General features: G+C 35.4%; 1 long non-coding RNA gene across 1 annotated transcript in view; it reads left to right on the top strand.

Moving 5' to 3' along the window:
• The first annotated feature begins 11,810 nt into the window (after window positions 1-11,810).
• Window positions 11,811-24,562, top strand: part of LOC115281162 — a 79,517-nt gene continuing 66,765 nt past the window's right edge. The window contains exon 1 of the long non-coding RNA XR_003904131.1: window positions 11,811-11,830. This is a non-coding gene — a long non-coding RNA (uncharacterized LOC115281162). The remainder of the gene's footprint in view (window positions 11,831-24,562) is intronic.

Below are 24,562 nucleotides of genomic sequence, written 5' to 3' on the forward strand. Positions count from 1 at the left end.
CTCAAAATAAATAAATAAAATCTGCCCCTTCCCATATTCCATCATTACTACTTCTGATGAGTCTAGTAAAACCTCATCTGGATTAGGGCTCCCCAAGCTCTGGAGCTCCTGCCCCATTCCTAACAACCAGCACAGGACCAAACCAAAACAGCTGGCTAACAGAGCAATTGCAAAGGGATAACACAGACCCAAAATGGTGGTTTTTGCCCCTACAACAGGAAACTAAGACTGAATTACAGTTTTAACCTATCTCAGGAATGTGACCTTTCAATAGTCAATCTGAAGTTTCTAGATCAGCACTAGTGTTGTCCTGTGAATGATTAACAATTCTTTCTTTTCTTTTGCTAGTAATTTCTTGCCCCACCCTCTTTCCTAACAAAACCTATTTTGTACTCCTCCTCAGAGTAGCTCTACTTGCTACTTAGGATACTGCCCCATGCATGAATTGCTTAATAAAGCCAATCAGATCTTAAAATTCACTATGTTGAATTTTGTTTTTTGACACCGCAAAATAAAATAATACATTGTAAAATATTTTCAACATGTGAAACAAATACAGAACTGTATCACATAGCATTACCCATAAAGAAACCAAATGTAGGTTAGTTCACCTAGAAAATAAAGTAACTTTTTAAAAGATTTATTTATTTTTGAGAGAAAGTGCACAAGTGGGGAAGGGGCAGAGAAACAGAGGGGGACAGGAGTCCAAAGCAGGCTCTGCACTGACAGCACTGAGCTTGATGCAGAGCTCCAACTCATGAGCCTTGAGATCATGACCTGAGCCAAAGTCAGGGGTTCAACCAACTGAGCCACCCATGTACCCCAAAAGTAACATTTTTGAGAGATAATTTGGGATATTGGTGTGGACCTTTTTTTTTTAAACTTTACTGTAATTTTTTCTACCTTTCCAGATACCTTAATGTCAGTTGTTTGAGTGTTCCATGAGTATTCCTGGGTAAAATTTTTGTAAATTTCTCATTTGTCATCATATAATTCTTCTTAGTCTCCTTACATCCTATTGGGAATTCAGCAAATATTTGTTGAGGAAGTAACAAGGAATTTTCAGGAGTTGAAGAATTAACTTTCCAATCAACAGGGATAACATAGTAAAATAGGGGGTTTAAATCCTTAATGATATCCCAATGCCTATCATTGTGGTGAGTTATCTATACTTATACTTTATCTTTGTCCACAGTAGTATTACTAATACAGATAGGATTCAGAAAGAGTGACTTGGTCTATATAATATACTCTCCACTTCTCAGTTTATTTTTCTGTAAAACAGAAATATGAAAACCATTATAAATAGGTTATAAGTAAATTGGCTATTATTATCATGTTGTGGTCCTGTTTTTATATGTCTTACCTCTTTAGTATGGGCTTCATGACACCAAGAACACTGTTGTCTTCAACACTTGATTCCCCATGCCTGTCACAATTCCTGGTGACCTTTAAAAATCTTGTTAACTACATCTTGCACATGCCATTTGTAACAAATGTTAGGTGACATCCCTAGGTATTTTTCTGAGAAAGTTTCTTTTTGAAATAGAATATTGATAGAATTGGCTTAGAGAGTGATTGGCATGCAGTAAGTGCTCAATAAATGTGATTTGTCATTGTTATCCTAAACCTTTCCCTCTAGTATAACAATTTTCTTATATGTCATTAAAATAGAGAGTAGATATGAGGTATTTATTTGATTGCCTACTCTTAATCCTCAAGGTTTTTGCTGATGGATTTCTAGCTTGAGAGAGGAAAGTATTCCAGGAAAGCTGTCATATATTCTTTTTCTTTAAATGTTTTATTTATTTTGAAGGGAAGTGGGGAAGGACAAGAGAGAGAGAGAGAGAGAGAGAGAGAGGGAAAGAAAGAGGGAATCCCCAGCAGTCCCTGCACTGTCAGTGCATAATCTGATGTGGGGTTTCATCTCATGAACTGTGAGATCATGACCTGAGCTGAAATTAAGAGTTGCTCACTTAACTGACTGAGCCTCACAAGTGCCCCAGTCATATATTCTTAAAACACCCTGAGAGTAGTTCTCTTGGAAACAGAGACATAAAAAAGAATTTTAGCTACAGCTGGGAGCATGTATGCCTTTGAAATGCACTTATTCTCACCTTGGCTTTTAGCCAGATAATTTGGGACTAATGATACTGAGTTTATGTAACCCTCCCCTTTGTCTCATTCCTCCTCCCCTAATTTTCTGGTTAGACTGTCCCAGTGGATATCTTAGAGGGATCCATTGGGGAAATAAGTAATATTTTAATCACATCTTTACTACCTGCAAGGCACTTCATATACATGACTTCCTTTGACTGTCAAGGTGCTTTATGTATTATTCACTTAATCACTGTACTTAATAGTTACAATAGCTAAGGGTCAAAGAAATGAAATCATTGGCTCAAGAGAGAGTGGCAAAGTCAAGATTTGAACCTTGGTCTCTGTCTTTGAAGTCCTTGCTCTCTCCAGGTCCCCACTTCTCCCCTGAGATTGCCATCTGTTCCAATAACATCTGCCCAGATATTTCTAAGTGGCAATTGCCCACATGGTGCAAGGAATATAAGGACATGAGGTCCTGAATTGCTTTTTAATTATATTTTCCCTATCTCTGTGGTCCATCTAAGGACTCTGTGCATCCAGGTGGTGACCTTAGAGAAGCACAGACTCTAGTCCTGCAGCTTCTAAGGAGTCATTCTAGTCCATGACTCAAGGGCAGACAGTGGTTTCACAGGGGCTAGAATGAAGACTGACAAAACGTATCACTTAGTAGAATGCTTCTAATAAAATTCCTGATTATAATGTGTCACTTAGTTAAGAAGCACACATAGTTTCCTTTTGGTTTGAGTTTTCCATTAAAAAAGAAGAAGAAGAGGAAATAGGGACCCATATCCTTTTTTGTTTGCTTTATTTAGCAATACATATTTTGGACTTACAAATTCTGAGTAATGTAATATTGATGTGTTTATTAGGACTTTGTAAAATAGATAACAAGTAGGAAATTTACACAAAGAAAGAAAGTTTATGGAGAGGATACTGAAATCATCTCATGAAACCACCAACCTGTCTTAGGAGTGGTGGAGTGGGGCAACTGCTAGGGGCATCTTGACATTTTTGGAGCTTTCATTTGTGTTTCTTTCTCTCTGTGGGTCAGTTTTATATATCTTACTTTCTCTACATGGCAGTTTTTCTTGTTTTTCTTTTTTAATTTGATGGAAAACATAGCCCTTGAAAGTTCTCAGTAGTATAACTTGTGCCTTTTCCCACCATATCCAATCAGCCTAGGGAAGGCAATTATTGGCCCAGCTACAGCACGGAGGTCCATGGGAGTCAGAATAGTATGATTGACCTAATTTGTATCAGGTGATACCTTGTGAACCAATCACCTAGGGCTTGAGGTTCTGTAAGTTCCTATATAGTCCCTCAAAATTATATGGACAAACATGGGGGAGGGGCGGGAAGTCCCTGGGGGTAGTATCTGACAATAGGAGCAGGGGGGAAATGGCATTTCAGAGTTTCACTGAAATATAAGGACAAAATGCTGTCTTTCCCCCATACCTCCCTGTGCCCAGACAAGGCAATGATCCCAGGCACTTGGAATGTTCTGGCTAGTGAGTACTCTTGGCCCTTTCATCCACACCAGTGGTTCAGGGTATAATTTGAAGGACTTTGGGAAATTGTGGTTAGCAATCTTTTTCTCAAGATGATGGAATTTTATCAGAGAAGAGCAAAACTATTAGATACCAGGATGTGAAGGAAGAATAATGAATGACTTCAGATCCTCTGTTTGAGCTGCCTTTTCACGTTTCACATAACCTTACAAGTGTCACAAACTTGCTGCCAGTACACCAGACTGAAATCTTGTAGCACCCTCACTCAGCATGTTCTTTGTGCACAAACAACTTGTGTCCAGAATTAATACAGTATAAAAATGAATGCTTTATAGGATATGCATTCTCTTCCATTGGTCCATCTTGCTTATTTTTCTTTTCACCTGAGTTTATTATTTGAATATGCATACCCAGAGCCCATCTCTAGGAATTCTTCCAGCTTGAGCATGAATACTTCCAGTGGCAAGGGATACTCTTCCATTATCAAACTGTTTTGATTATTAGAAAATTATGTCTTATGTTGATAGGAATCTGATGCCCTTTAACTATTTTTTTTTTGTATTCTGCTTCCTGTGACCATCAGAAAGCTTTTTTCTTGCCATATGGAAGACGTTAGAGTGTTTGATGCTATTCTTACCCATTTGTATGACAGCATTCCCACCCTATGTTTAATGTTGTAGAACTTCCAAGTTTTGTTACATTTTCTTCTGATATTGGGAGATCTTGTGTTCTGCCTTTATACCACCTTATCATTCAGTACCTGTAACCCTATCTCACTATCATTCATATGCACATTGTCATGTTTAATGTCTGATTTCTCTACTAGACCATACGTACCAGGTAAAGATAGGAACTCCTTTTCCTTTTCACTTGTATTACTAAGTCCTTACTGTAGTGCTTGATATATTGTAGTTGCTCACTGAACAATATGTTATGCCAATGAATGAAGAGTATATTTTCAGAGTTACTGTAAATAACTCACTTTTCACTCAAGTGGGAAAATACTAAATTGGAGTATTGGAATTGGAAAATACTAATACTCAACTTTGTTGAGAGCTTTCTAGTCTATGTTTAAAAATTGAACTAAATTTTCTGAAACATATCAGTTATCTAAGGTTATCTAAGGTATCTTCCCTCTGAGAGGGGAAAAGAAGTGGGTTGAGTCCCTCTTTCAGCATTCCCTGATCTTCTCTTGGGCTCTGCAGGAGAGGTGTGGATACTTTTTGCTTCTGTCAGTATTGGTGTAAGCTCAGTAAATCCCTTCTTCTCACTCTTCCTTTACGTACAGTCAATTGCATTTCCTTCTGAGAGTTCCACTAAAATTGTCTGGGTCTCTTCATCCCTCTGCTGCTGATATGGAAAGGTCAGCTAAGGCGAGCATAGCTTGAACCAACTCCAGTTTTTAGGACTCCATGCTATCGTCTGTGGTAACAAAACACACACACACACACACACACACACACACACACACAAATACAAAACCCTAATCTTGAAGAATATTTGATCATTACCATTCATGCTTATAATCCACTGACTCTCTAAGAGCCAAAAACTAAAATTCTTATGTAACACCTTTAAACTCGTCTTCTCAATACTAGTTAAGTTGTGTTAATTACATATTTATTTCTGTGCTTATTTTGATTTCTCTGCCTGCTCCACTAGACAGTTTCTTATCTGCCAGTAGGTCATGGACTATGTCTTGTTTTAATCTCAAATCTATTTCCAGTAACTAGTAGAGAAGGGACTTAAGAAAAACATGTGAAATGACAGTGAGTTACAAATCCCAGTTCACAAGGTTGTATGAAAATCTCCTTCTGTAGCCTCTTCCTTAGTACTCGTCACCTCCCACGTATTGAAGATGTTTTACTCCAGCCGGTTACCTTAACCTAGGGAAAACCATTTCCATTGTTCATTGATTTACTTTCTGGAAATTACTTTTTTTTCATTTTATATTTTTAGAGTTTTAATTCCAGTAGATTCTTATAGGTTCAAACTTTCTCCATTTATGTGAGGTTGCCCTAAATTCTCTGTAGGGCTGTGGTCTCAGTAGCAAGTTAACCTTACCATAGACTTGCACATATTTCAGGGCAATTATCCATTTTTTTGTTCATCTCTCCATATCACCTCCCATGAAGAAAACCTCGTCAATAGAAAACTCTTTCTTATTCACTGTTCTAAAAATTTAACACAATGCTGAGTCCAAAAGAAGAGCTAAATGGAAGTTAGATAGTGGAATTATTAAGCAAGTACTTGTGAGTATCTTAAGCAAAACCTAAAGGGTATTTTCATCCTCTCATATCACCTGTCTTCAGCTATAGATCGGGTAAAATAGACTACTCTAAGAGCCCCAAAGATATTTGCAATCATTTCCTTCTTTAGAAGTTCTGCCATCCCTTAGAAAAGTAATAAAAGTAGATGGTTCAATTTGAAATAACTTCTTAGTTTGTAAAATATTTTGTTATATTTTCCTATTTACTCATATATGTTACAATGACTTCTATCCTTTGGAAGAAAAAATACAGCAGCATAAGTTCTCTTTGTCAATACCCCCTATCTTCCTCCAATTTGACAAATACAGCACAATGCAATGCAGTCCTGGGGGAAAAAAAATGGAGGCAGAAACAGCTTTTATAGGAAGCAGCCGATCAGGCAGCATTGTCCATTTCTGGTAGTAGACTGTCTATGCAGTGGGAACCCAGTGTGTAAACAGACACATCTCCACGTATAATTGCTACCCAACCACTTGTGATGCACACCTCAAGGTGCTATAGAGTAGTTTTCTGGCAGAGGAGGGTGTGCTATAGTATTGCTCTTTACATTAATGTGGAGGCTGGGGAAGAAAGAGAGATTGATTTTAAATGGTCGTTTTAATTATCTGTGATCCCTTTATATGGACAAACAATTTGAATTTGGAGTAAATGTTGTGTAAGAAGTGTACTCAGTTTGTGCCATAATCTTATTATATAGTATGGCCCTTCTGAGACATCTACCAAGTTTCTGAAAGAAGGCTCAAGATTCCTCATCTTCTAATGCTCATTGTTTAGCAAAGTGCCTGGCATGAGGTTCACTCTGATTTCAAATCAAAAAGTCATTTATTTAACCTGAAACATAGCGTAGCCCCCCCGCCCCAAAAAATCCCAGGAAATAAGCAAAACAAAACAAAAATCAAAACAAACAAAAAACACCATGGAAATCAATATTATCATCACCACCGCCATCATTATTGGAAATCTTCATTTTCTCCATATTAATACTTAGTCTGACTTTGAAGATCAAGGGCAACTGAAAAACACCATTACATTTACAGTTAGTAGTCCTAACTTTAATTTTTTTTAATGTTTTTAATATATTTTTGTGAGACAGAGAGAGACAGCTCAAGCAGGGGAGGGTCAGAGAGAGAGAGAGAGAGAGAGATACCGAATCCAAGGCAGGCTCCAGGCTCTGAGCTACTTGTCAGTACAGAGCCCATTGCGGGGCTCGGACCCACAAACCATGAGATCATGACCTGAGCGGAAGCCAGATGCCACCGACTGAGCCACCCAGGCACCCCAGTAGTTCTAACTTTAAATCAGACCACTACCTGCTTCTATGATTTAGGAAAATCAGTTAACCTATCGAAAAATTTGCTGATTAAAAGTGAGGCCATAGATGACTAAGCCACCCCTATGTGTAGGTAGTGTTAAAGAACAAATGAGACAATTCTAAGTGAAAAGTTTTCTGCAGTATGAAATAGTTTCCAAATACAGGCCACAGTAACATCTCCCTGCAAAGCAGTCATGTAGAGCATAGACAGGAATCAGCTGCACTGGACCAGCCCCTCCGCCTCCTTTCCTAGACTGCGGATACCCAGCGATGGCATAAGCCCCACCATACCTGTTTTGTTTCACCCATTCAAAGCAGCCACATTTGAAAACTCCCTGGCCCTTAAATACTCCACATATTTCCATGTGTTCATGTCTTATTACACATTGTTCCTCAGACTCAAATACTCTATGTTCAATCTTTGTTTCTGATCTACTCTGCCAACTTCTCATCTTCTAAGACCCCATTTGTGATTTCTCTTCTTTTAGAACTTCATCTGAATCCCTCTCCTACCCAGCCAGATTATGACCCCTGTTTCCTCCTTCGTGCTTGGAAAGCACATTGTTTATGCCTCCACTACAACATTAATCAATTATTTGCAGTCACTTAGTTATACATTGCATTCGCCAGCTATTATATCAGGACCATAATGGAATGGGACAAGTCCTAACGGCAATAATGAATTAAATGCATAATCTGTGTTAGGCCACATATCCTCTTAATTATGTCGCATTTCTAAAAGCAACTCAGCTTCATAAATCTTACAGGGGGTGAGTTTAAAATGGCTCCAGGATATTGACATGGGCACTGTTTTTAAAAGCTCAGTAAGAAGAGCATTTCTCTGAGGACCGCTGAGCTCTGAGTTCCTGTGGGCAGGCTCAACACTCGATACTTCATCGTCAACTGCCCAGCTGTTAGCATGGAGCATGGGCATGTACTCAAACAGTGATGATTGTTGATGATGTGTGTCACTTCTTATCCCTTATTTTCCAGGATTCCGGACTTGATGTCCCGGCATTATATTGAAACATCTTGCTGTTTTACCACATCATGCACTTCCTGGGGGATAGATTTCTTGTATCTTGTCTGTTTGTAGATTGCCGTCACAGCAGATGTCACAGCAGCTCACAGTCTGTCTTGTCCCCAGGCCACTCCGCTTGTGTGTAGTTTGTTTATCATGATTGGGTTGATGAATGACTTTAGCTTTTAGTTTTTTTGAGGCCAATTGCTTCACTTTCCCTAAAATATAGTATAATTATAATTTTATATAAGGAAATAAGATGTGTGAATCTTAAAATAATAAGATTTTTGGGAATAAGCTTTTAATTCAAGACCCAGGGAACCATAGGTGACATTCAGGTTGAAGGAGCCTGTGAATCTTGAAACTGAATCCGTTTTTCTGGTAAGGTAGACATTTATGTTTCTCTGAGAACAGGAGCTAAATTTGTTAGAATCCAAAGAATCATTCAAATAAAAAGGGTAAAGGGACAAATGTTTATAGCAGCATTATGTATAGTAACTTAAGCCAAAAGCAATCCAAATATCCATTAATATTTAAATGGTTAAACAAAATGGGTATATCCATTTAATGGAGTACAACTTGGCATTTAGAAGAACAAATTACAGATACATACAAGGGGAATAAAGCTAAAAAGTACATGATAAAGCAAGAGAAATTAGATACAAAAAAAAAGCTGTGTACTCTATGATTCTATTTTTATGCAATTTAAGAAGAGGGGAACCTATAAAGATAGAAAGCATATCAGTAGGTATTTGGAGTTGAGGTGGGAGTGGGGATTGACATGAATACTTTTTAAGTTTATTTATTTATTTTGAGAGAGAGAAAGAGAAAGAGAGAGAGAGGGAGGAGAGAGAGAGGGAGCAGAATGATTGTATGTGCATGAGCAGGGGAGAGGCAGAGAGAGAGTGAGGGAGAGAGAGGGAGGGTGGGAGAGAGAGAATCCCAAGCAGGCTTTACACTCAGCATGGACCCTGATGCAGGGCTCCATCTCATGACCACAAGATCACAATCTGAGCCAAAATCAAGATTCCAACTCTTAACTGACTGAGACACCCAGGTGCCCCAACATGAATAGCTTTTTGGGGTGATGGAAATGTTATAAAACTAGACGATGGCCATGTATAAATTTATTGAATATAAATTTACCATGTGTATGTACACATACAATAGGTAAATTTTAGATATATAAATTGTATCTTAACCAACTACTTGAAAAAGAAGTAAGTTAATTATAATTTCATAAAATATTTCCTCACTTATATATAATAATCAGATTACAAAGCTGCATTGTGCAGGTTCACCAATACTAACATTTTTAGCAAATAAAGTTTAGAAGTTGATACATCTGCCAGTAAAACAGAGAAACAGAAATCATCGTTGAAAGGATACATGGGCTGTAAAACTTGTGGAAAAAAGAAATACCTGCAGTCAGATAGAGCAGGTTAACATTTTAAATAAATAACATGTACCTATAAACTCCCACCATGTGCACAGGCATATTATATACAGTGTAATAAAATGTATCCACATCTTAGCAAAAGATCTAAATGTGCCAATAAAAAGATTCAGATCTTAGAAAAAAATATTCTTGGCCCTGGATGATAAGAGCTTAACACAGTTTAATAATAATATTGTAATATTATAGTAATGGTGTGTCTATGTCCCAGACACTGTTCCAAGTGCTTTAAGCACATCACTTCATTCAGTCCTTACTGTAGCACAATGTGTTAGTGCTTCAATTTTCTGCATGTTACATTTTATAAAGTTGAATTTCAAAAGGTGAAAGTAATTGGTCAAAATCATTTTAACTTAGAGTTGTTGAACTCCAAAGTCTCTGCACGTAGCCTCTATGCTAACCATTTCCCTACTACATTCTGTAATAAATTAATATAAATAATATAAATAAAAATAAAAACTACCTTCTAATATAAATTATAGCATATATGCACATAATGTTATACACACACAGGCTTCCACCAGTTTGTTGGCATCACTGGAAATTAGATCTCCTGAAAAAGAAAGGCAACAAAATAATCATGCAGTCCCAAATTGTATCCTTTATTCACATTTCTGAAACATTCATTGTTAATATCAGCTACCACCACGGAAGCTTTGCCTGAGGTGTCACCCCTATTTCTTTAACACATTGTTTCAAAATAGACCAATCTCCCACCCACCTTCTGTTTTAAAAAACTGAGATCTTTCTAAAAGACTAGTTAACTTAGGTTCCTCCCCAAGACACCAAGGCTAAGGGGGCCAAAAGCTGTTTTGTATCCACTCACCAAGGGTAAGGATGCTTTGAATGTATTCTTTTTCATGTTCAGAATAATCTGTGACTGGGAGAAGCAGCTCCAGTGACCTCAACTGAGCAGGCACAGGACCAGAGGAAAGTCATAGCTTATAAACAGGCTAACCACCAGCATAAAACACCTGCAAACTGTTTTTCTTAAAATTAAAGAGAGACAGAGAGAGCGAGAAAGAGACAGACAGACAGAGAGAACCACAGAAAATAGTCTAAGGAGATACTTGCCAATTTCTGTTCCCTCCATTTGGTTAACTAAATCCTTCTCCCTCTGGCTAGAAGTCATCTCATTAAGAAGGCATCCTGTATTGACAGTTATAAACAATATTAGTTGTGCTTGTCAGTGATCCATGCTCCCCAATTACCATTACTCTAAAAAGATTCCAGTCACCAATCGGGCTTTATACAAAGGAAAGATCAAAACAAGCTTACAATTAGATGTTTCCTTTTAGAGCGTCTTTTTATATTAGCACATTACTTGTGCCTTCTGATAAATTTCCCTTTTGGACAAGTGCAAATAGCAGGAGCTCTCCTCATTTATAACTGCTTCTTTTGAAAAATTTTTAATGTCCAGGATGAGATGATCATGTTTCAGAGAAATTAAATGCCTTTATTCTGCATTGCAGTGAAGCTGAAGATCACATGATGGAGGAAAGAAAGCTATTATTTGAGCTGCAATTAGGGTACCTGTTAAAGTTGTGACAGTTAAAGGTAAATGTAATCACAGAACAATTAGCAGGTAATTATGCTGTTCATGTCTGGAGTGAGCAAAGATCCTGAATTTCAGTCTGTGACAATTTAGATGAATTATTTATTTCATTGAATAACTATTGAGGAAAGCAAATGAAGCAAGAATGGAATACTATCCATATACCTGACAAGGCTAAGTGTAACAGTCAGATAGACTATCTACTCAAGAGGTGGAAGTCCATTTGAAAAATGATTATTTACATAACTGTTCTCTTGAACAGTTGCATGATATGATATTTCTTTAATGATGCGTTAAATTATAGCTTGGCAGCTTTATTATAAAAACCTAAGTTTGTGTAGTCAGTATACCATCTGTCTCCTGCCCCTTCACCCTTAACCACATTGTTTCTGAGCTCCCTAGCAGTCCTTCGTTTTATGAGGTATAGGTAACTCTTGATTTCCTCAGAGCCTAAAAGATTGCCTAACACATAGTGCTTGGTGAATGTTTGTTGACCAGTTGGTTTGTACATCTACTGCCTCTATCAATTTTATCTCCAGCATTGCCATTTCATTTGATGTTGGAAATTCCAAGTATTCCAGTCTTCATGGGACTGCCAACCTGGTGAGGTAAATGAATACATTTTTGTAAATATTTAACAACTCTGTCCCTGAGGTGAGAATTTGTTCTTAATAGATGTCTTTTGAGCTCCTACTATGTTTCAAATTGTGGAATAGCTATTTTCCTATATGGCATGTAATCCACACAAATGTCTTGGAGTCAGCCTTTCTTACTTTTCTTTTTAATGCAAAAGAAAGCAGTTTAGGGAAGAAACACGGATCAAGAAAACACAGGGCCTTTGACTGCCTGACTTGGGTTCAAATGCTGCCTTATGTATAGTGTAGGCTCTTAAGTACATCTATAATTGTGGGTTTTAACCTAGTGTGACACGAAAGCAATTAGAAAGTTGGTATTAGACTCAAAAATCATGTATTCACAGTGCTTAGCACAGAGCTTAACTCATGGTAGGCATTTAATAAGTGGAGGATATTTTATATTGTATTATTCTTTTGTGATGTTAATAAAATTAATCATGATCATGACAGATGACTTTAGGCTCCTCTAGGCTGTGACAGTTTCTGGAACTTTCCTTATTTTTGATCTCCTTGAGTTTTGGAGAATACTGATCAACTATTTTATAGAATGCCCTTCAGTTGGGATTTGTTTGATATTTTCTTCATGGTTAGACTGAGGCTGTGGGTTTGGGGGAGGAATTTCCAAAGGTAAACACCATTTTAATCAAATATCAAGGGCACATGTACACATGATTTCTTACCATGGTGTTAACCTTGATCACCTGGCTGAGGTAGTATGTCCGGTGTCTCCACTGTAGTATCTCTTTTCCTCTGCTTTTTTACACTGTACTATTTGGGAAGAAGGGGCTATGTATAGCTGACATTCAAGAGAATGGGGAGTTATGTCCCACCTCCTTGAGGGCAGAGCATCTACAAATTACTTAGTATTCTGTTGTGCAAGATATTTGTCTCCTCTTCCCAATTTATTTATTCAGTGATTTATTTGTAGAATTATAGACTCATTGATTTTTAGTTTATATTTTGGGTTATAATCGAGTCCTAACTTATTTTGTTTTTCAAATTATTTTAGCTTTGACCACTGAGTACTCTTTCATTTGGATCCTGTTTCCCTTTGACATACTATTATCATTGAGGGTCTTTTTTAAACATTTTATCTCAGCACTTTCTTACTTTCTCTTACTACAAGAAGTTGTTTGAAACTCATCTTGTATGACTCCTTTCATGTCTCAGAATCAGCAGTTCCTCCAAGGAGTCCTTGTTTCTTATATTGGAGAATGGTATTTGAAACATAGTTCTAGGTGGTAGGAGTGATCATTGGTGCTACTGTATTAATACTCTTAGGAGTGCCTGGGTGGTTCAGTCATGTAAGCATCCAACTCTTGATTTTGGCTCAGGTGATCATCTCACTTGTTTGTGGGTTCAAGCTTTGCTTAGGGTTCTCTCTCTTCCTCTGTCCCTGCCCCTCCCCAGTTCCCACTTGCTTTCTCTCTCACTCAAAATAAATAAATAACCTTTAAAAATACTTCTAGACACTGTCAGCTGATAACGCATGGAGAGCTATCTATGTATACTAAACTAGTATCTATAGATATATCTGAATTCATACTGATCTCTCTAATTCAAATCCATGACCACAATGATCATTCCAGTCTCTTCTCTGTCTGTCATTAGCCTCCCTGTCCCACAGTGAGGAATCTGGCTCCCACCATTGGCCATTTATTTACATACTTGTTCATTTTCAGTATATTTGTAAGGCAGCATCATGATCGTTAACCTATACCCTTATGGGAGCTATAGTACATTGCTAATGTACACTTTCTTTTGCCTTTAGACTGAGACTCCGCTCATTTCCAGAGTTACTTAGGTCAGCATCCCTTTATCCCACATCCTTCATTGAGGTTGTTTCATATATTTGTGATATAGTTAGGATGTTGTATCATATTCTCTATCCAAGAATCTCATGACATTATGAATGATTTTTTAAAATTATATACATTAATTTTCATTCTTTGTCCTATAATCTGTGGGTTTTAACAAAAGCACAGTGTTATGAATCAGCCCTTAAAGTATCATACCAAAGAGTTTTACACAAAAATTCTTTGTGCGTCATCTATATATCTATATTATCCCATCCCCTCTTCCCAAACCCACAGGAACCACTGATTGTTGCTGCTGCTGCTGCTGTTGTTGTTGTTATTCTCATTGTTATTATTATAATATTATTATTCTTAAAGTTTCCTGGAATGCAGTTGAGAGCATAAGGATGTAGTCTATTCTTAGAATGGCTTTATTCACATTTTTGGTATGGCTTTATGTGTACATAAATTTTTAAATTAATTGGATGAAAAGCATGACTGCTGGTTCATAAGTTAAGACCCTATTTTGCTTTATAAGAAAATTTCAAACTATTTTTCAGGTAGCTTTACCATTTTTCAGTCTCAGCAGCAAAAGAAGGCAAGTTACTATTGCTCCTCCTCCTGTGCATTAGTAGATGTTGTCAGTTTTTCGGGCAGATTTCAGGCATTCCACTAGATGTGAAGTGATACCTTGTTTGGACTGGCAGTTCCCTACTGAAAAATGATGCTTATTTTCTATCTGCATGTATTCTTTCATGAGGTGTCTGTTCAGATATATTGTCCATTTCCCCCTTATTGTTGATTATTAGGAGTTATTTGTACATTGTAGATTTATGCCCTTTGTCAGATATGATTTTGCAAATAACAGAGCAAATAAAAGATTGGGACAAATCTGTTACTTCTTTTCATTCTTTTAACAGGGTCTTTCACAGAGCAGAATTTGTGCTCATAAAGTCCATTTTATTGATTTTTTTCTTATACGTTCCGTTTATGCTATTGTGTACAAATCTTATTACCAAACATAACACCAACAAAGTTCTCTTCTGTGTTTCCTTTTTAATGTTTTCTAGTTATCCATTTTTATTTAGATCTGTGGTCCACTTTCATTTCATTTTTTGTGAAATGTATGCAGTTTCTGTTAGCTTTTACTTCTTGCATATGGATGTATAGTTGTTCCATCACTGTTTCTTGAAGTGATGATAAATTTTTTATTAACTGGTCCTTGCTCCTTAGTCAGACATTAGATGACTATACACTTATGGGTCTATTTCTGGGGTCTCTATTCCATGCACCTATTGTTTAACCAACAATACAATGTCTAAATTACTGTAGTTTTATAGTAAATCTTGAAAAAGGATAATGTGAATCCTCCAACTTTCTTCCCCTCCTCTTCTTCCTCCTTTTATCAGTATTTTTTTTGGTCATTCTAATTTTTTTTTTGCATTCCCTTATAAATGTCACAATTATTTTATAAGTATTCATAATATCATGATTAAGTCTCAGTAGACCTGTAACCCTAGATGGTGGCGTTCACAAGTCGTTCTTACATTTGTCCATCATTGTTGAGACAAGAAAGCTACTGTGGACTGTAATGGTTGTACTGCCCTTCTCCCATTACTGTGGACTGTAATGGTTTGGAGATTAGGCTCTGGTAAACCCTTTTCCCTAAAAAGTAGCCCTTTGTTATACAGAATGCTTCTGAAATATTTGGCAATGTTTACCCTCCTTTCTCCTTTCCAGAGATCTTTCTTGACTCCTTGCCATGGGAACCTGGTAGGAATCCTGGGAAGCTGCCTCAGACTGCTTCCCCTATCAGTTCCTCACGTCATCCAAATCTACACTCAGCCTCTAACATTTAGTCAAAATTAGCATTTAGCTCTTCTTTTGGTTTATGGTTCCAGTGCTATTCACCCTAAGTAGCCTGATCTCTATTGTGACTCCTTGAATTCACTTGTCTTTCTAGAATTCAGAATTTTTTAAAATTAAAGTTTATTTATATATTGTGAGAGAAAGAGAGAGAGGGAGAGAGAAGGCAACATACATGGGGGAGGGGCAGAGAGAGAGGGAGTGAGAGAATCCCAAGCAGGCTCTGTGCTGTCATTGCAGAGCCTGATGCAGTGCTCACATTCAGGAATTGTGAGATCATGACCTGAGCCAAAATTAGGGGTCAGACACTTAATCAAAAGAGCCACCTGGGCACCCCGGATTTCAGAATGTTACTAAAAAATTAATTGATTTCCAGTTTGTTCATTTTCTTCTGGTTTTTGGGATGGGAGTAATGACTGTCAAGGTCTTTACATGTTGAAGCTGGAACTACAAGTTTCAAGACTGCTGACTTAGTGATAATATCTGTTCACTACAGATTTAAGGAACAGGAACTGAACTTGGATTTGAGAGTAAAGGGAATCAGTTGTGTTTTCTTTATTGTATACCTTAGGAATCTCTTAACTACTTCCATACAGTTTTTGGAATTTTATTGATAAACCTTTCTCAGAAGAACTAACAAAGAATCTGACCCCAGAGTGTTATAGTTTTAATTCAGCAACTCAAAATACAATTAATGGAATAGAATCAGACAACCTAGTAGCCAAATATCTTATAGAGATGTGTTTAATATGGATTATTCGTCAACAAAGAATGCCTTATGGTGGGCATGTTTTTGTGTTGTTTTGTTTTGATTTTAATTGCCAGCTTAGCATCCTTTCATTATAGAATTTTTTCTTACATTTTTCTTGTGAGTTCTCTCTCTCTTTTCCTTTTCCTTTTTTTCTTTTTTTTTTTGTTATTTTGTTTTTGTTTTTGTTTTTTGTTTTTTGTTTGTTTGTTTTCCTAATTAGAGCCTAAGATAATCCTGGCTGGAGCTCAAGAATGGAAAGATACTCCAGATCTGGCCAGTGATAGTTGTACTTAGAACTCTCAGTTGTACTGTTTGGAAAGTAGAGCTTTATTCCATGCAGCAGGGGTAGGTAGGAAGAATAGAAACCTCTTTCTAAAAGCAGGAAGTATTCTTGTATCTTCAGAGGAAAAGCTTTTCTGTAAGTCAAGCTAAAAAAAAGTGGCAGTAGCAGAGGAAAGCATAGCTGAGACACAGAGCACGGAGCAAGACAAATCTCGATGACAAACGAGTAGGCTCTGGCCTTGCCTTAAGCTCCCAGAAATTTTAGTTACGTGAATCCATTAAGTCTCTGTAGTGTTTATGTAAATTTGAGTTAGATTTTGTGACTAATATATGGTCTTGATTTATACTAGTCTCTGGATCTTGGAGACAGTCTTCAAAAATTAATTTTGTTTTACAAAATTTCCCTTGAAATAGTAAAAACAAATAAGGTTGGATCTTGTGTGGACTGAATGGAATTCTTTATTCAGGTGAGCATTGTAAGACCATTGCCTTTTAAAATTTTCTTTTTTTTTAATATATATTTTTTAATTTTTTTAATGTTTTAATTTATTTTTGATACAGAGAGAGACAGAGCATGAGAGGGGGAGGGTCAGAGAGAGAAGGAGACACAGAACCGGAAGCAGGCTCCAGGCTCTGAGCTAGCTGTCAGCACAGAGCCTGATGCGGGGCTCGAACCTATGAACGTGAGATCTGACCTGAGCCAAAGCCGGAGGCTTAACCAACTGAGCCACCCAGGCGCCCCTAAAATTTTCTTAAAATAACATAATAAAAACACTAACTCAAAATAATATATGCACCCCCATGTTCATTTGTTGTTTATACTAGCTAACATCTGGAAACCATAGTGCCTGTTGATGAGTAAATGGATAAAGAAATTGTCTGTGTACACGTGTGCGTGTGTGCAGCCATAAAAAAAGTAAAATCTTGACATTTGCAACAGCATGGATGGACCTCAAGGGCATTATGTTAAATGACGTAAGTCAGAAAGAAAAAGACACATACCATATGATCTCACTTATATGTGGAAACTAACAATACAAAATAAAACCAAGATTATGGTACAGAGGACTGATTGGTGGTTGCTAGAGCCAGGGAGTCAGGGATGGGAGAGATGTGTGAACTTTTGTTGCTGTTATTTAAATAAGTTGAATTAAGCAACAACAATACATAAGAACTGAACTGTATACTGAAATTTTAATTTAAGCCATTTACTTTACCATGTTGCTCTAATGTGAAGTGAAATCGGTATTGGTTTCTGTGAGATCACTCATCATCCTGTGGGGAAAAAGAAGCTTAATCTCATTATTTGTTAGGGGCAAATGAAAACCACAGTCAGATACATGCTACTACACAATTCTTAGAATAAAGACTGACTATGGCAAGTTGAGGCAACCAGAACACTCATCCCTTGCTGGTGGATGTATAAATCATGCAACTGCTTTGGAAAACAGTTTGGGAGTTTCTTGAAAAGCTAAATATATACTGAACATATGACTTAACCATTTTTCTCTTAGGTGTTTTCTGAAAAGAAATGAAAATATATGTCTATGCAAAGACTTGTACATGATTCTTAGTAGTAGCTTTATTGAAACAGTGAAAAAACCAGAAACAACCCAAATATCTACCAGTACATGAATGGATAAATAAATGATGGGTTGCTCTACACTGGATTACCTAGTAAAAGGAATAAACTATTGACACATACAACAATATGAGTGAAACTCAGAATAAGTTTGCTGAAAAAAAATAGCAGATAAAAAATGAGTCCCTACTGTATGATTCTATGTATAAAAAATTTAGAAAATTCATAGTAATCCATAGTGAGAGAGTACAAATGCATAGCTGCCTGGAGGAGGGGGAAAGATTACAAAGTTACTTAAAGAAAATCTATTGGGGGCAATAGATATGTTCATAATCTTGATTGTGATGGTGGTTTCACAGATGTATACATATTTTAGAACTTACCAAATTTTATTTTTAATTTATTTTATTTTAAATTTTACATATTTTAAATATGTACAGCATATTGTATGTATATTATACTTCAAAGCTGCTAACATAGCAATAAAAATAAAATAGGAAGGACCCTTTTGATAGAGGAGCAAGAACAATGTTCAATAATAGCAATAAAACTCTTCTAAGGGCTTTGCCTATAAACAGCGAAACTAATGATCAAATTAAGGAAACTATAATTATGTGCATTGGCATATTCATGCATATATGAAATTGATGTAATTGAAGAACACATTTGCTTTTTTTTAATTCTCTTTGGAACATGAAGGCATGCATCTTAAATGAGGATGCACCATGTGCTAAGTATTATGATATATTTGCGTTATCTCATACAGTCCTTAAACCAATCCTACAAAACATGTACTAATATCCCCCTTTGAAGATGATACACTGAGGCTCCAAGGGCTTAAGGAAACTAACGGTACTGAGAAGTGAGCAGAAACAATATTGAAAGCATGTTTCACTGACTAATTTTTAGGATAAAATCTTCATTTTAATATTAATTATGGGGAATCAGTGGCCCAGAGTTATTTGAATAATTTTGACAGTAATATTTTTGTCTTCTAGTACATATTTTTGTCATAAAGTACTTGTACTTAGTAATACATGTATACTTATATATATATATTAGTATTAAGTACTAACCAAATGATGTTGGCCATTTTCTGTGGCTTTCAGGTAACCAACAATTCCTTTCCCTGCTTATTCTCAAAAATCTACATCACTCAGGGAAGCAACAGGAAACAAATAGACAACTCAAATGGAGGAAAATTTAATAAAAGAGTGACCTTTGGTTGAGGGACACATCTTGGACAATCCATACATTTACTATCTTCCCTCATGCACTAATACCATTACCTCAACTCATCAAAATTGAAACCAAAGCAACGCATCAAAGGAGGCTGTGAGTATAGTCTTATTTTCCAACCTCCAGGGGCAGGGAACAGTGGAGAAATGGGAGGAAAGTAAATGTTGACGAGCAAATGGAAAACACTCAGCAGAGCAACCTTTTTTTTTTTTTAACCATGTCTTAAAGAATAATTTGTTACTTAATTCATCTATCATTTTTGGAATGTATTCACACACATACACAAACACACACACACACACACACACACACACACACCTTGGCGCACTCCAAAATGGCATTAGCACTCTCTTTTTAAAACTGAGTATTAATATAAAGGATAAACATATTCCCCAGAGAGAATTCAATTTTCACTTTTAGAGAAATCACATTCAGTGTTAATCATGTGTTTAAGAACTCATGTAAAAACAAAATAAAATGTTGCCAAAGATTTACATTGAGGAATGCACATGCACACATGCATAGATATATACATATACATATGTCAAGATAGAATTATAAATGTAGATTTGAACAAATCTCAATTGTCTTTCTTTCCTGATTTTTTTTGGGCATATCCATTATCTTAAATGCATTATAAATATCAAACAATAGTTTAACAACCTGACCATTAAATTATATCTGACATAGGCAAGGTAATTTTCAGGTACAATTTGACATTTTGATTCTCTCAACAAATACACATTAAAAATCTAGCATGAGCCAGACAATATGTTATATATTGATTATTTCATCAAAAAAAAAAAAAAAAACAGTTTAGATGGACATTCTGGAGTTAGTTTCTGGTTTGGCGACCGGTGGAGGGGAAGACAGTATTGGTTTAGATCTCACAAAGAGGGATTTAATTGCAAACTTTGTGCTAATGTGAATATGTGTAAGTGTTAGGAAGTAATAAATAATTCCTTCCAAATTTAAAATTAAAGACCCTAATTTACTTATGAATTGTCTGTGGGGTTTTTTCTATAGCAACTCAATACTTCTACTCCATATATAATGGAAACTATTTTGGGGCTGTAAAAATAAAGGAACACATTGGAGTTAATGAGCTAGCATTATATAAAATCACAATTTTTACATGAGTGAATCAAGAAAACATAGAGTGAAAAATATATATGGAAGGACTTCGCTTTATTGTAGTGGTAATGACAGGCTAGGTTGAATCAGAACAGTGCTGACTCTGGGAACAACAGCTATTAAATACTGAATTAAAACAAACAAATGTCTGAGAGTCTGAAAAAGTATTGCTGAATTTCTAGGCCAATTTTGGGAAGAAACCCCATAATCAGGAAGTCATGCTGAATAGAAAAGCACCAAAACCCATATAACCTAAAATAAACATCACAAATACTTTTTTGTTGTTGTTGCTGTTGTTTGGTTTGGTTCAAGTACCCCTCTGAGCAAGAGTCAGAAGTTAGGACTTAGGATTTGAACAAGGAAAAGTCTAGTGGGGGACCATCCCATAAGAATGTGGGATCTTATAGGCTGTGTTCTCAAAGTGAAAGGAAGCCCAGTCTCTCATTGCCAGCTCTCCTGCTTTGGGCATAGTACTTTTCTCTTTCCTGAAAATTCATAGCCTTTATGATCTTGGTATCCTTAAACGTAGAACAAGGTTGGAGGCAGTACCAAGCAGAAGGGACCCTAGAATCTCCTAGGTGCTCAGCAAGAGCAAATGGAAAGCCTCTCTAGAAAGAGTTGTATCAATCAAAATTTTTAGGAATACCCCAAAATTGTTATAGGGCAGTGGAAAGCAAGCAACAATTATGAGACTTAGAAAATAAATCAAAATATGATATATACCAAAACTAACCTAATTTAAATTTGTATATCTATATTAGTTACAGAAAAATGGAAGTTAATGCAAAATTTAGAGACAAACATGGCCATTACTTTTATCACAGTGATAAATTGTGAATTAAAAACCACAAATTTTAATTACTGTTCTCTATTTGGTAATATTGCCTTAAACTATATAAATAAGAATAGACAGAAGTACCAGAAGAAAAATGCAAATTCTAATGCTTATATTTTAATCAAATATTTGAAAAATCTATAGAAAAAAATGACAAAATATTACAAATAATATAAAATTGATTTATGGTATGATTTCAACATTTGTTGAGATCTGTAGAACATTGCATTCAGTACCACAAAAATCAACATTCCCTTGAAGCATTCACAGAACATTCACAAAAAGTTGACCATGTATTTGGTCATAAAGCAATTCTCCAAAAGATCAAAGTTTGTCTTCTGCCAATAGTGCAATTCAGTCAAAATACAAATATAAAAATAAAGCTCATATTGCTTTTTGTTGGTAATTTAGAAATTCATTGCTTAATAACCCATGGGTGAAGATAGTAAATGAGTAAAAATAGTTTATATTTTGACCTAAAAGAAAAAGAATAAAACATATCAATAAAGTAAGTTTCACCAAAAACAATAATTATGGGAACATTTAAAGCCTTCCATGTATATATAAGAATGAAAGAAAAACAAAACTAATGAAATAAGCATCAGAAAAGAAAAAAAGGGAATGAATAGAAAAACAATTTCAAAGCATGTATAAGAAAAAAAATACTAAAAGTGGAGAGCAAGATTAAATGGAACAGAATTCAAAATAGACAGAGGTTATATAAAATCCTGAGTTGGTTAGTTGTTGGCTACTTTTTGGAATGACTAATAATATGGACTATTAGTACAACCACTACTACAGTTTTCCAAACATTTTAATGGGGGAGAAGACCATAAATAGAACGCATCACTCTGATTTGAGGTTAATTAATTTGGTAATATTCATGATTTCATATTTTTAAATTTGAAAATATAAATGAGATGGACTTATTCCTTGTATAACCCTTGACAGTCCCTTGATAAACATTTTTTACTATACTGATAGTTTTCAATAATTGCATTAGATTAAGTTTGTATATACAATTCCATGTTTACCTCCTATCTATCTAAACATTCTTATATATGTATATATATTACTAGCATGTACCTACACTTCTATGTAGCCTTTTTATCCACATATATATTCTCATATGCATATACATGTATAAGAAAATGAATCATGACTTTTATAATATATCAAACACAAAAACACAATTCTAAAAATTTGTTACTCTAAATTTGAAGGATTAAAAATTAAATAAAGCTTCTAAAGAAAACATAAGAGAATATCTTTATGATCTTGAGGTAAAAAAGGTATACTTAAATAAGGAGCTTTAACTATAGGAAGAAAATATTAATGCATTCAACTATAGCTGACTCTTGAATAACATGCGTTTGAACTGCATGGATGCATTTCCATGCAGGTTTTTCAATAAACAATTTACAGTATTGTAAATTTATTTTCTACTCATGATTTTCTTAATAATGGTTTTCTCTCGCTTACTTTAAGAATTTAGTATATGATACATATAACATACAAAATATATTTTAATTCACTGTGTATGTTAATATTGGTTAAGCCTCCAGTCAACACTAGACTATTAGTAGTTAAGTTTTGAGGAAGTCGAAAATTATAAATGGATTTTCAAGTGTGCAGGCATAGGTGCCCTTAACCTCTGCGTTGCTTAAAGGTCAGCTGCATATTAATTTTAAGAAACTTGAAAATATCAAAGGAAATCAGATTGAGAGAGATTGTTGAAATATTTGCATTCTTCAAAAATATGTATAGATCATGAACGACAAAGGCAGACTAAAAAATTTTGTAGAGTGAGATGATAAAGGATATGATGTTTAAATGCATCTCATGGTCTCGAATTGGTAACAGGAAAGCTTTTTTTACCCCAAGATATTCAAAATTTGAATAAGGCTTGTAGAATGGATGATACTACTATATCAATATTAATTTCCTGATTTTGATAATCCATTGATTATATAACAGAACATCCTTATTATCAGGAAGTGCATTCTAAATTCCTTAAGGATGAAAGAGCACGATGTATATAATGTATTTTCAAGTGATTTGAAAAAAAATTGCGTATGAATATTTGGGGGAGTATAGTAAGAGGGAGAAGGATGAAGGGAGTAAAAGATAGAGGAAGGGAAAGAGATACTGGGGAAAAGTATACCCAAGTTCTTTTTATTATTTTTGCACCATTTCTGTAAGTGTGAAATTATTTAAAAATATTTCCAAGTAAAATGTGAAAAATCAAGAAATTATGCTCCTCATCAGATGTAGTATTATGTTTTATTTTCAATCATGAGCAGAGCTAGGAATTATTTTATATATATCTACTAAGTGTCTAGTATTACCTCATTAATTTCTATGAATAGGGATAGGAAACTTTACATTTGAAAAGAATTTTAGTCTTGCTTTCCTTTTACAAAATACTAGATATTCAATGTAATTATAAGCAGTGACAGTAATTACATCACAAATTATTTACATACTATAACTTGGCAATCAGTGAGGTTTTTGGAAATATTGTTTAGATGTCTTATAAATAGCTTAGCTAGGAATTGCTGATGTATAGTAATTATAATTTTCATAAATTCTTGGCTGTATTATGTGCATCTTCTTAAATATGTCTATCAGAATTCAGTAGCTTTTCTTTTTGTCTTATAGTTCTGTAAACATGAATTACTTGTCCACTGATACATAGGAACTCACATTTCTGACTTCTCTCAACAAAGTTAATATCTGGCAACAGTGAACTCTCATTTCTCTAATGCAGTAACTGGCTAATACATGTGTTCTCCAGCTAACCAAGATCCCTGCCTCACTGTTTTGTGTACCTTCATGCATTTCACATGCCTTCCTGATCTTTGGAGGATTTAGTTAGTGATTTTGTCTTGAATTTTTCCCATTGAGATTTCACTGACATAAGACATCATTTTTTCTTATTTGTTCCCCCATAGTTCAAAGAAAAGTTCCAATCTGGTTCATGAAACAATACTATCCCACCATCCAAGTAAAGGGAATTTTAAGTCAACCTGATATGAAAGGAGGCAGCTTTGATTTTAAGTATTGACATATATGAATTCACATTTTCATGCTGCGGGGCTGTCATTTTTTCTCTTCTGTATCAGTTTTCTCATATCTAAAATGGAGATTAAAATGCATGCTTATTTTGAAAATTTAAATAAGTTAATTGCCTGGTGTATGATAAGCACTCAAAGAAAGT

The sequence above is a fragment of the Suricata suricatta genome, chromosome 16, assembly GCF_006229205.1.
Source record: "Suricata suricatta isolate VVHF042 chromosome 16, meerkat_22Aug2017_6uvM2_HiC, whole genome shotgun sequence".
NCBI lineage: Eukaryota > Metazoa > Chordata > Mammalia > Carnivora > Herpestidae > Suricata > Suricata suricatta.